Genomic DNA, 12,540 nt, shown 5'->3' with positions numbered 1-12,540 from the left:
AACAAAGCCAAATAATAAAGCAAGCGTAAAAACTCATGCATGGGAGTTTGCAAAGAACATCTGGGCACCATTTGATTAAAAAGCCAACTTACACGGTGAATATATATAAACTTCTGACTCTTCTTCAGAGCCATATGAATGACACGTGTGTAAAATGTAAGCAGCTGCTCCAAATAGTGCCTTGAGCACGCTGTAACTCACAAAAGAGAGTTCTATGAGCAGGGGAACCAGTAGACTTGCCACTCCCTGGGCACAGTGAGGGGGCCCAGCTCCATGCTCCAGGAAGGGGTACCAGGTACCTGGAGCTCCCAATTGCAAGATCACGTGGAGGAAAAACACGAACCAGCGCAAATAATAATATATCAGACTATGCCTTCAGGGTTGGGAAAACTTTTTTGGGTTGGGGGCTGCTGACCCACAGAGAAATCACTCGGGGGCTGCACGCAAGAAAGAAGCAAAAAGAACGCCCCACCTCAACTCTCATTGACGTGGCTCCCTGACAGAAGAATAAGACACTCCCCACATTCCCCTCACACACCAGAGCCTTGGGGAGCCCGTAGCAGATTTTGTGTGTTCCAGCCCTATGGGGAAACGGCAAGGGGAATCTGGAGCACCAGCACGGGCTCCCCAATGATGGGGGAAGCCCTGAGCCACTGGGACCAGATCCAGGCAAGCCGGGGGCTGCATCTGGCCACCGGGCCTTAGGTTCCTCAGCCCTGCTTTAGACTTTCCAGATAAGTCTGTCACAGCTACACCAAACATCACAGGGGAAATCCTGCCTCCATTGAATTCACTGTCCACAGACTCACTGACTTCAATAGACTCCTGTGTACACAGAGAGATTTATCTGTCCCTCTGCCTTCTGATAGTTTGTAACTCGTTTATGACACCAGTTTCCAACAATCAGCATCACAACAGACTGGTAACGCTCCTGCTTCAATCCCGGTTCACATCCTGTTGCTAGATAAACAGAAGCAACAGTAAACACTGACACGTTCATTAGGACAGAAGCTTTCCCACGGTAGCGCATACAACTGTTTACTGAGGTGAGTACTGCCCAGAAGCCATCTAGACACTGGGATGACTGTCCTGCTCATTGTTGTATGAGTATACATCCTGCTTGCACTAGTGGGACTGCCGGACTCACTGAGCCCCTGGGCAAGGCAGGGAGGCCCTAGGTCTGTGCCCCTGCCAGGTGTGGGGCCTCGGATAGAAATGGTGGGGCTAGTTCCCTCCAAGGCAGCCTCAGCGTCAGCCAGAACACACTGCACCTACCCCGGGCAGCCTCGGGGGCAGCCTCGGCGTCAGCCAGAGCGCACTGCGCCTACCCCGAGCAGCCTCGGCGTTAGCCAGAGCACACTGCGCCTATCCCGGGCAGCCTCGGCGTTAGCCAGAACACACTGCCCCTACCCCGGCAGCCTCAGCGTCAGCCAGAACACACTGCGCCTACCCCGGCAGCCTCAGCGTCAGCCAGAACACACTGCGCCTACCCCGAGCAGCCTCGGCGTTAGCCAGAGCACACTGCGCCTATCCCGGGCAGCCTCGGCGTTAGCCAGAACACACTGCCCCTACCCCAGCAGCCTCAGCGTCAGCCAGAACACACTGCGCCTACCCCGGCAGCCTCAGCGTCAGCCAGAACACACTGCGCTTACCCCGGCAGCCTCAGCGTCAGCCAGAACACACTGCCCCTACCCCAGCAGCCTCAGCGTCAGCCAGAACACACTGCGCCTACCCCGAGCAGCCTCGGCGTTAGCCAGAGCACACTGCGCCTACCCCAGCAGCCTCAGCGTCAGCCAGAACACACTGCCCCTACCCCAGCAGCCTCAGCGTCAGCCAGAACACACTGCGCTTACCCCGGCAGCCTCAGCGTCAGCCAGAACACACTGCGCCTACCCCGGCAGCCTCAGCGTCAGCCAGAACACACTGCGCTTACCCCGGCAGCCTCAGCGTCAGCCAGAGCACACTGCGCCTACCCCGGCAGCCTCGGCGTCAGCCATTATGCACTGCGCCTACCCCGGGCAGCATTGGCGTCAGCCAGAGCGCACTGCGCCTACCCCGGGCAGCCTCAGCGTCAGCCAGAACACACTGCTCCTACCCCGGCAGCCTCAGCGTCAGCCAGAACACACTGCGCCTACCCAGGCAGCCTCAGCGTCAGCCAGAACAGACTGCGCTTACCCCGGCAGCCTCAGCGTCAGCCAGAGCACACTGCGCCTACCCCGGGCAGCCACGGCATCAGCCAGAGCACACTGCGCCTACCCCGGGCAGCCACGGCGTCAGCCAGAGCACATTGCGCCTATCCCGGGCAGCCTCGGCATCAGCCAGAGTACACTGCGCCTACCCCCGGCAGCCTCAGTGTCAGCCACAACACACTGTGCCTACCCCCGGCAGCCTCGGTGTCAGCCAGAACACACTGCGCCTACCTCGGGCAGCCTCGGCGTCAGCCATTATGCACTGCGCCTACCCCGGGCAGCATTGGCGTCAGCCAGAGCGCACTGCGCCTACCCCGGGCAGCCTCGGCGTTAGCCAGAGCACACTGCGCCTATCCCGGGCGGCCTCGGCGTTAGCCAGAGCACACTGCGCTTACCCCGGCAGCCTCAGCGCCAGCCAGAACACACTGCGCCTACTCCGGCAGCCTCAGCGTCAGCCAGAGCACACTGCACCTACCCCCGGCAGCCTCAGCGTCAGCCACAACACACTGCGCCTACCCCAGGCAGCCTCAGTGTCAGCCAGAACACACTGTGCCTACCCCAGCAGACTCGGCATCAGCCAGAACACACCGCGTCTACCCTGGGAAGCCTCGGCGTCAGCCAGAGCACACTGCGCCTACCCCGGGCAGCCACGGCGTCAGCCAGAACACACTGCGCCTACCCCGGGCAGCCACGGCGTCAGCCAGAACACACTGAGCCTACCCCGGCAGCCTCAGCGTCAGCCAGAACACACTGCGCCTACCCCAGGCAGCCTCAGCATCAGCCAGAACACACTGCGCCTATCCCGGGCAGCCTCAGCGTCAGCCAGAACACACTGCGCCTACCCCAGCAGCCTCAGCGTCAGCCAAAGCCCACTTCGCAGCCTCAGCATGCATTTCAGTAGCCATTTAAAGGGCCGTGCTGGGCCCTGTCGCATTACCAGGCCTCCGGGCAGTTTCCTCCTTTGCCCCCCTCCTTTTATTAACCTTGCTTTGCGACACTCAGGCCGCGATGGCGCCTGGGGAAGTATTGCCTCACAGAGGCGCCTGGGATGGTCTGTCATTTCCCCAGGCACCTGGGTAGGGGCTTGAGGTGGTTCTGTGCTGTTGAAAAGGAGCCCTTCGCTATTGATCCCGGCCCTGCCGGCTGCACCTGGCAGGAGGGTTGCACGTGTGGCGAATTACTGAGCTAAAAATCTCTCTCTGGCTCCTGGGAAACCTGCCTGAACAAGCTAGTAAGAGACGCTCAGTGGCTGGGCTCATGTCGCTCCCATACTGCCTTGAGCCAGGCGTGGTCGCACCGGAATGTTTCACTGCAGCGCCTCTGACTCAAGGGGTGCTAACGAACGCCCACATAGGCAGCATGTCTGCCTGGCTGGAGGGTAAATGGCGGCGCTTTGGAGCGCATCAAAGGACCAGGGCATTAGGAGGAACGACCAGGTCCTTGGTAGCTTAAAGCAGATATATGAGCACGCAGCCTTGGGTCAGTGCAGCCTGCCCCACAGTTGGGAAGCAGTTTCGGGGGGAACACCAGGCTGCACTGGAGACAATAATAATACCCCTCCCCTTCAGCCATTGTCTTCAGAGGGGCCAGGAGCTCAGCCTTTGTCATAGAAATGTGTGGCGGAGGTTCTCACCTTCAGCCCCTGCACTGAGGCAGGCCCAGGTAAACCTAGGTTTCCCCAGCTGGCAGGGACAAAGTAAAGTTGCCTGGGGACCTGGCTCAGCGCCAATGAGGGGGCATCTCCATCCCTTTCCCAGATCGCCGTCTGTTCCACCCAGGGCCCCCTTCCTTCTGCCGCCTCACCTTGCAACCCCCCCCAACTGTACGCTCACTTCTGGGGCAATTGCAGCCCCAAGACCGGAGAAGCTCTGTCCCTGTGCCACAGCCCTGGCTGTGAGAGACTCCCCAGGCTGCAGCAGAGTCCAGTCCTGGGGCGTCCCCTGCCACCCTCTGTGCTTGTGCAGGGAACGAGGGTCGGGGTGTCTCCCCCTACACTTCTGCCATAAAGGACCACCCCACAGTGTCTGCTGGGGATGGGGATGGGGTCAGGGTGTGTGTGCTAGGTCTGCCCCACCCAGTAGCTTCTTCTGGGGATGAGGTAAGGGGGGACTGCTGAGGGTTTCCCCATCCTGTTGCTTCTGTGGGGATGGAGGTGGGACGGTGGGGAAGGGGGCTCCAGAGGCTACACCGCACCCTGCAACTTTGTCTGGGATTGGTATTGGGGACCTTTGCCCATCCTGCAGTTTCGTCTATGGACAAGACGGAGGGGCCTCCTTGCAGCCTCATCTCATAGCTACTACCAGGGTTAGGGGCAGCAGGGGCTGAGGGGGCGTCTTCACCGTGCAGCTTGTGCCAGGAAGGCACTGGGCGGGGTGTTCCCCCATCTCATGGCTTATGCCGGGGGCACCATGGGGGAGAGGGAGGTTCCGCTATCTCACAGCGTCTGTCGGGAATGGGGTGGAGGCTGCAGGGGTGGCTTCCCTCACACGTGGCTTCTGTTGGGGACGAGGTTGGGGCCACTGGAGATGCTTTCGCTGGGCTGAGGCTTCTGCTGGTGTGTGTGTGTGTGTGTGTGTGTGTGTGTGTGTGTGTGTGCGCGCGCGTGCGCTGTGGGGAGCTGGAAACTCCCTCATCTTGCAGCTTCTGTCAGAGGTGGCAGCAAGAGGGATGCTGGCGAGTGGATTTCCCCCTCCCATCGCTTCTGATGGGGACAGGGTAGGGGATTAGGAGTTGCCACCATGTGGTGGCTTCTGCAAGGCCAGAGTTGTTGCTGCAGGCTTCCCCTGTCCTGTGGCTTCTGCTGGGGATGGCACCAGGGAGCCGGGGGGCGGGGGGGAGAATGGACATGAGGGCTTTTCCCATCCCCTCCGCCCAGCCCTGCTGCCAGGGAGCGATGTCGGGGTGCAGCCTTCTGAGCACTTGGCAGTGGGGTTTTCATCTGCCCCTTTCCTTTTGTGGTTCCCCTGGGCACTAGCCCCATCAGCCCAGTGGCTATTTCACTGCTGGTGACCAGTGTTTGTCCAACCTACTCTTAAAAAAGCCCTCCAATGATGGGGACTCCATCCCTCCCCTTGGAAACTGGTCCAGTAAACGAGCCTTCCTAATTCGTCCGGTCCATCTCTAACCTAAATCTCTTGTGCTGCAGCTTAGGTTGCTTGTCCGACCTTCAGTGGAGCTGGAGAACAACTGATCAGCGTCCCCTTTTATAAGAGTCCTCAACATGCATGAAGATGAATCAGCCCTCCCCCCCCCCCGTCACCTTTTCTCAACACTAAACACACCCATGTTTTTTAAATGTCTCCCCCTAGAACAGGGTTCTTCGAACCTTTAATCAGTTTGTTCCTCTCCTCCGGGCTCTCTCCAGGAGTACACCAGCTTCAGCCTTACCAGTGCCATGTGGAGTAGGACAGCTACCTCCAGTGTCAAACAAGTGGCACTCCTCTTTCTAGATCCCAGAATTCAATTAGACTTTTTTGCAACCACATGACCCCCCAGGCCTTTTCAGCTGTACTCCTTCTCGCCAATTCCGCAGTGCTACATTGGACGTTTCCTTCCTACGGGTAGCGCTTTGCATTGGTCTGCATAGAATTTCATCTTGTCACCTCAGACCCATTTGTCAAGGTCATTTTGAATTCTAAACCCAGCCTCGAAAGTGCTAGCAACCCCCATCTCCTTGCCCATGATGGTGTCACAACCACATCCAACCTAAAACATTTTCAGACTCATCCTTAGGGGGTGGGAGGAAGAGGGATCACATTTCAAAGGCATCATTATATGGGTTTGACTTTTTTTTAAATCTCTATACAGGTTGTTTCATTTTCATGTCTCATGTGCAGGCAGGTAAATCCTAGGGCATGTCAAAAAGTCTCCGAACATGTCAACCTTTAGTAAAAGTCAGTCCGGAACTTGTCTGCTATGTGTTTTCCTCATTGCCTGGTGCACCTTTAATCAGCGTTATGGCAGCAGCAACAGAGCCTGACATTTTATAAGGTACACAGTAAAACTCCACTCACGGATACACCCACCTGCAGCGGACCTGACCATGTTTTTAAGAATTTTCCAGTGTGTCATTCTGATGCAGGGCCCATCTTAGGAACTGCATAGACAAAGTGCCTGCCCTGGTTCTATTCAATAGCAGATCTCCATCACAGCAGACCCTAGCGTAGACAGGCCAAGCTACTACTTGCATGAACAGATGTGACTTCTGCTTGAAATAGGGATATAAATGGCAACTGTGCCCATCTACACCAGCCTTGTACTAGTGCAGCTATATTGAAAGCTGGAATCGAAGCAACTCCCAGGGAGACCTCTGTCTTCTTGCTGCAACTGAACCATTTGTTCTCATGAGTTTGACAGGCACAGCCGGCTGGAAGGGATTAAATACATGATAGGCAGTGAACAAGCGCAAGGCCACTAATTAATCCCTAGCTGTACTCAGCAGCCGAGATAGATTTGTCCCAAGCACTCCTTCTATGCTTAAGGACCCGACCTCTTCTCCTATACATGTTGCAACCTTTCTTGGTTGCCAAAAGCAATGGGAAACAGGTTTTCCCACATGACTTACTGCTGCTGACTCTCAGTCAGAAGCCATTTAAAGCAGCAAAGGAGGGTTCACTCGCAGAAGACCTGAGGGTGACATTGTTCTATGAATTGTCCTCTAAAAAATGGAGAGTGTTACACAGCTGGATACATTGAAACAAAAACTAAACATTGCTTGGAGAAAAGTGTGGTCATAAAAAAAATCTTCCACAAAGCTGAACATTTGATACTTCCTGGAAAGTCACTCCCTTCCAACACCTGCAAAGCAAACATCACATTTTATGTATCTATTTCAGTTACCTGGGACAGAAATGAACCACAAAAAGGTCTTACTAGTGAATGGTTGTCTCTTAAAGCAGAGCTTATTTGTTTTGGCCTAGCAAACCCAGGTTACCCAGTCTAAGGCCCAGGGCTGCAAGGAGGCAGTCATGAAGGGCAGGGTTCGCATGGAGGCAATCCTAAAAAGGCCAGGCTGCAAGGAGGCAGCCTCAGTTCACAAGGAGGCAGTTGCGGTAGGCTGGGGCAGTTCGAGCCACGGAAGCCCCAGGCCATAAGTCCGCAAGGCAGAGTTGCAGGAGGCAACTGGGCAGGCAGAGTGGGAGAAGAACTGGGGGTCCTAGGGAGGACCCTGGAGGAGGAGCGGAGGAAGAACTATGACTCCCCCAGTGCAGACCAAGATTGGAGTGGTCACTGCCGGAAGGCAGTGCCCCGAAGACAACACCAGACCTAAAGGGGCATGCCGGAGCAGCCAGCTACTTCCCCAAAAGCTACCCTGAGGGAAGAAGCCATGCTGAAAGAGAGTCAACCCATTATAGTCTATAAAATATCAATAGTGTGCAGAAAGTATTATTTTCTCTTTCATAAAACATAGGAACTAGGGAGGTCATGCAATTAAATTAATAGCAGCTTTAAAACAAACAAAAGGAAATATTTCTCCACATAATTCACACTCAACCTGTGGCGTTCTTGTGAAGGGATGTTCATGGAGGATAGATTAGATATGTTCATGGAGGATAGATTCACCAATGGCTATTAGCCAAGATGGAATATAGGTAAACGGGGCTGGGTCCCTAGACACTGTCAACCTTTTACTTGGTTAAACCACTTATCATTTTAAGGCCTCAGCAAGCAGGAAATGGAAATGTGCTCAGGGCGTGAGTGGATGAATGGCAGAGAAACAATGACAGTTTTCTCTAGGTCATAAGACCAGCCTATGGCTTTAATGACTAGAAGTCATGGCATGCCTCGACTCATCCCAGCGAAGGAATGCAAAGTCATGTCATGTTGCTCTCATGCTGCTCTATGTTGAAATTGAGCATGTGTTTGCAGATCAGAACAAAGGAAAGGTCAGCTGGGAGGGAGTTTCTAAAATGGAACAAAGGTTAAATCGGATTACGCATAACTAGGATTGGACCAGGTTAGAATCATAAAATCATAGAATACTAGGACTGGAAGGGACCTCGAGAGGTCATCGAGTCCAGTCCCCTGCCTCCATGGCAGGACCAAATACTGTCTAGATCATCCCTGATAGACATTTATCTAACCTACTCTTAAATATCTCTAGAGATGGAGATTCCACAACCTCCCTGGGCAATTTATTCCAGTGTCTGACTATTCTGACAGTTAGGAACTTTTTTCTAATGTCCAACCTAAACCTCCCTTGCTGCAGTTTAAGCCCATTGCTTCTTGTTCTATCCTCAGAGGCCAAGATGAACAAGTTTTCTCCCTCCTCCTTATGACACCCTTTTAAATATCTGAAAACTGCTATTATTGTCCCCCCTCAATCTTCTCTTATCTAAACTAAACAAACCCAATTCCTTCAGCCTTCCCTCATAGGTCATGTTCTCTAGGGGATGAGAGCTGTGGTACTCTACATCGCTTGGAAAGAGTCCTACGAGGTGTCATGAGGTACAACCCACTCAAATCACAGCTCTAACAGTGAAATGTGTTTTTTTTTAAGCCATCCTGACTGCAAAAAACTCTACTTTTCCAGGGCAAGGGTGAAGGAAAGCATAGACCCAGTCCATCACAGACCAGAGGGCTGTACAGCTTGTGGTATCAAGGGAGAAGTCATTTGACATCAATGTGCTAAAGACCAAGCAAGCTGAAGAACTGTTCCTTTTTGTTTGCTAGGTAAGATTTTGTTCCTTTATTTTGAATATACTTGTCCAGACATCTGCCAATTTAATGAGTCACTTAAGCTTTTTTGAAATGTTAATGTATGAATGTTTAAATAATAGCATGTGGCTACATATGTTTAAAATGGTACCCTTAACTAGTGAGTAACCTAACATTTAATAACAAAGGGTGTGTCTAAACTACAGGGTTTTGTCGACAAAAGTGGACTTTTGTCAACAAAACTATACCTGTGTCCACACTGCCTTTGAGTTATGTCGACATAACGTCGACAAAACTCATCAGTTTTGTTGACGTATGTAAACCTCATTCTACGAGGAATAACTCCTTTTGTTGACAGAGCTCTGTCGATAGAAGGCATTATTGTATCTACACTGTCCTTTGCGTCCACACTGTTATGTCGACAAAGAGGCTTGCTTTGTCGACAGAACTGGATGTAGTCTAGACGCTCTTTGTCGACAGAAGCTTTGTCGACAGTATCTGTTGACAAAACTTCTGTTGACAAAACCCTGTAGTCTAGACATACCCAAATGGTCTGGTAGCACTTTATAGACTAACAAAACATGTAGATGGTATCATGAGCTTTCGGGGGCACAGCTCACTTGATACAGACCATTTGCTGTTTTTTCCTGTACAGAGTAACTCGGCTACTCCCTGAAGCTTCTAAAGTTTAATCAAATCCTACCACAAGGGGAAATCATGCATTGCTATTCCCCAAAGTACTAAAAGTAAAAACATTAGCTGGAAAGGGAGCACACAAAAGTACATCAATCAAGTGACAGGGCTCTGAAGGAAAGTAGTACCATATCAGAGTTGAGACAGAGCGTAGGCCTGTTGGATGGCCTTGTTTTATTTTCGTTTTTGTAACATTCATAGGCTGTGTCTAGACTGGCAACTTGCCAGCTGTCTACACTGGCCGCTTGATTTTGCACAAAAGCACTGACGTTCTACTGTCCGAAATCAGTGCTTCTTGCGCAAATACTATGCTGCTCCCATTCAAGCAAAAGCCCTCTTCCAGAAATGCTTTTGCGCAAAAGGGCCAGTGTAGACAGCTGAAAACTGTTTTGCGCAAAAATGCCCTGATGGCGAAAATGGCGACAGGGGCTTTCTTGCGCAAAACCGCGTCTAGATTGGCATGGACGCTTTTCTGCAAAAAGTGCTTTTGCGGAAAAGCAGCCGTACCAATCTAGATGCTCTTTTCCACAAATGCTTTTAACGGAAAAACTTTTCCGTTAAAAGCATTTGCAGAAAATCATGCAAGTCTAGACGTAGCCCTAATGTATTACACTGACCTCATGCTCTGATACTTAAGTGTGTCGAGTAGATGATTTGATCAGTTGTGGAGCCCATTTCATGTTATTGTTAATTCCATGATTAAGTAATTGAATCTCAATTGTAAGCCAGCTGACCAAGCACAAGTAAATTAATCAGATATATTTGTTCAATTTCTCTTATTCATTTTCTTAGTATAATTGATAAAGAATTAGTTCACTCTCACGAAATGGAAACATGGCCTAACGACCTGGAAAGGTATATCAGGGCCACTGAACTGCTTCTGAATTAAACCTCCTTTCCACGACAAAAAAAATTCACAGCTTAACTAAATGGGTTCTTTCCTAGGGTGAATTAAAAAGAAATCAGCGAGGCATACTCAAAACAGGAAATGGGGTGTATTTTTTTTTTTTAAACCGTGAGGAAAATTAACCATGAGGACAACTAACTCAGGGTTGTGGTGGTTTGCCATGACAGTCGATTTTTAAATCAAGATGGGATGGTTTTCTTAAAGAGCTGCTCTATGAACTATTTGGGCCTGTGACAGACAGAAGCCCAGATTAGATGACCACAATAGTCTCTTCAAACTTCGGAATTTATGAAAGGATAACCAGCTTGATTGCAATCACTGTATCAAATTATAAGAAAGATCAAACCCAGAAAGTCAGTCAGCCAGGGGAGCTGACAGCCTGCATGGGTCCCTATGTAAGGTGGTGGTGGTGGGGGGACAGCTATGTGCTCCTGGAAAGGGAGGGGAATGGATGCTGGGGGCACCTAGAGTGCGACCTGCCATCCCCCCAGAGCTGCATGCGGCATGCACTGCGGTGCTCCGGCAGTGATTTAAAGGGCCCATAGCAGCATCAGCATCTGGGAACCCCAGATCCCTTTGCCTACCCCTGTGCCCCCATTGACAGGCCTGCTGTCAGCAGATCTACGTATGCCTGAACGGTTGCCAACAAATTAGGGAAAATGTCAATAGCCATTCCATTTGCCATGGATGCTGGAGATAAGTGTTGCTTATTATTCATATGGAGTTGTGTTCTGAAAACCTTGAGGAGGTTGGGTTCCAAACACAGCAATAAAAATAATGCTGTAATTTTCAGAGCGCGGCCCAGTGCATAAAACAAACCTTTCTGTCACGCTGGGAAAGGAGGCACATAGTGAATCTCTCTGATGGTACGATAATTGTGGTTTGTAAATCTATCTATCAGGTCATCATAACCTGAGAGTTAATGATGCTGATCTTGGCTTCCTGCATGGGGGTACATAGTATGACACACACTACAGCTTAGGTGGTTTTAATGCCCTAGCATCTGAGTTAAACAAATTAACAGGCATGTCTGCATGCTGCCTTTAAGTCCATCGAGAACACAGCACAAAGAGGAATGGTATTCACGAGCACCAAATATTTATCTCAACACCCACTGAGAATGATGCAAGTAGAGAAGGCTTAAGTGTCTACAGATTAGGGTCTCAGTACAACAGCCAAGCCAGCCCAGCCCTGAAACCTGTCAAAGGAAGTAAATCAAGTTCCATTCACTTCAATGCATACAGGGCTTTCATCTGAGTTTTTAAAGGCGAGAGTGATGGTCTCCCTTTCTCAGACACTTTTGCTCTGTAAAAGCAACTGCATTTGCCCTAGTGTGCTTGGCCAAAATTTCCCTTTTTCCATCTCATGTTCTAAATGCTCTGTGGTAGGCACCCACTGCTGTCCACCCCCATCTGAAATCATAGCTACACTTTTTAATGCACTCTGACTGGCTGGAACCTCAGTGTTGCCTCTCCCCATACTTTCAGCCCTCTGATATAGACAGGTAAGTGCTCACATTAGGATCCTTTCACATGGAAAGTACCATTTATATATACGCACAGTGGTTCTCAGACATAGTTGATCGCACCCCTCTTTTTTGTGTCTGTCGTTCACCCCAGGCAGCATAGCACATATACTGATTTTAAAAAACCAATATGCAACTCTCAGTAAACATTAAAAGTAAAAAAATATTGATTCAAATAGAGCCTTCGGTGTTGGGAACCTGGCCAGCAGCCTCCACTCTGCCTTCTCACTTCCACATTCTGCACCTCCTGCATCACAGTTTGATATATCTACTGGATATTTTAGGGTTAGTCTGCTTGTTTGATCAAGAATTTCTCCTAAATGCTAGGAGCTAGGACCACTAAATTCACTATGCAGCTTCCCTTTATCATAACGTAAAGCAACGTAAGGGTTTGATTGTGCCAGGAAAACAAGCTGTACCTGGAATGGGATTGCTTCTCATGAAACCAACCAGAAGAGAGACAGAATCATCAAATCAAGTACAGATCCAAAAATTGACACAACTGAGCAAAAGTTGAAAGAAACTGATCCAAGATGAACCAGAAAAAAAGGATGAATCTGGAATAGGAT

This window comes from Pelodiscus sinensis, chromosome 12 (assembly GCF_049634645.1).
Source record: "Pelodiscus sinensis isolate JC-2024 chromosome 12, ASM4963464v1, whole genome shotgun sequence".
In the NCBI taxonomy this organism is placed as follows: domain Eukaryota; kingdom Metazoa; phylum Chordata; order Testudines; family Trionychidae; genus Pelodiscus; species Pelodiscus sinensis.
This window is presented reverse-complemented; position numbering follows the sequence as displayed.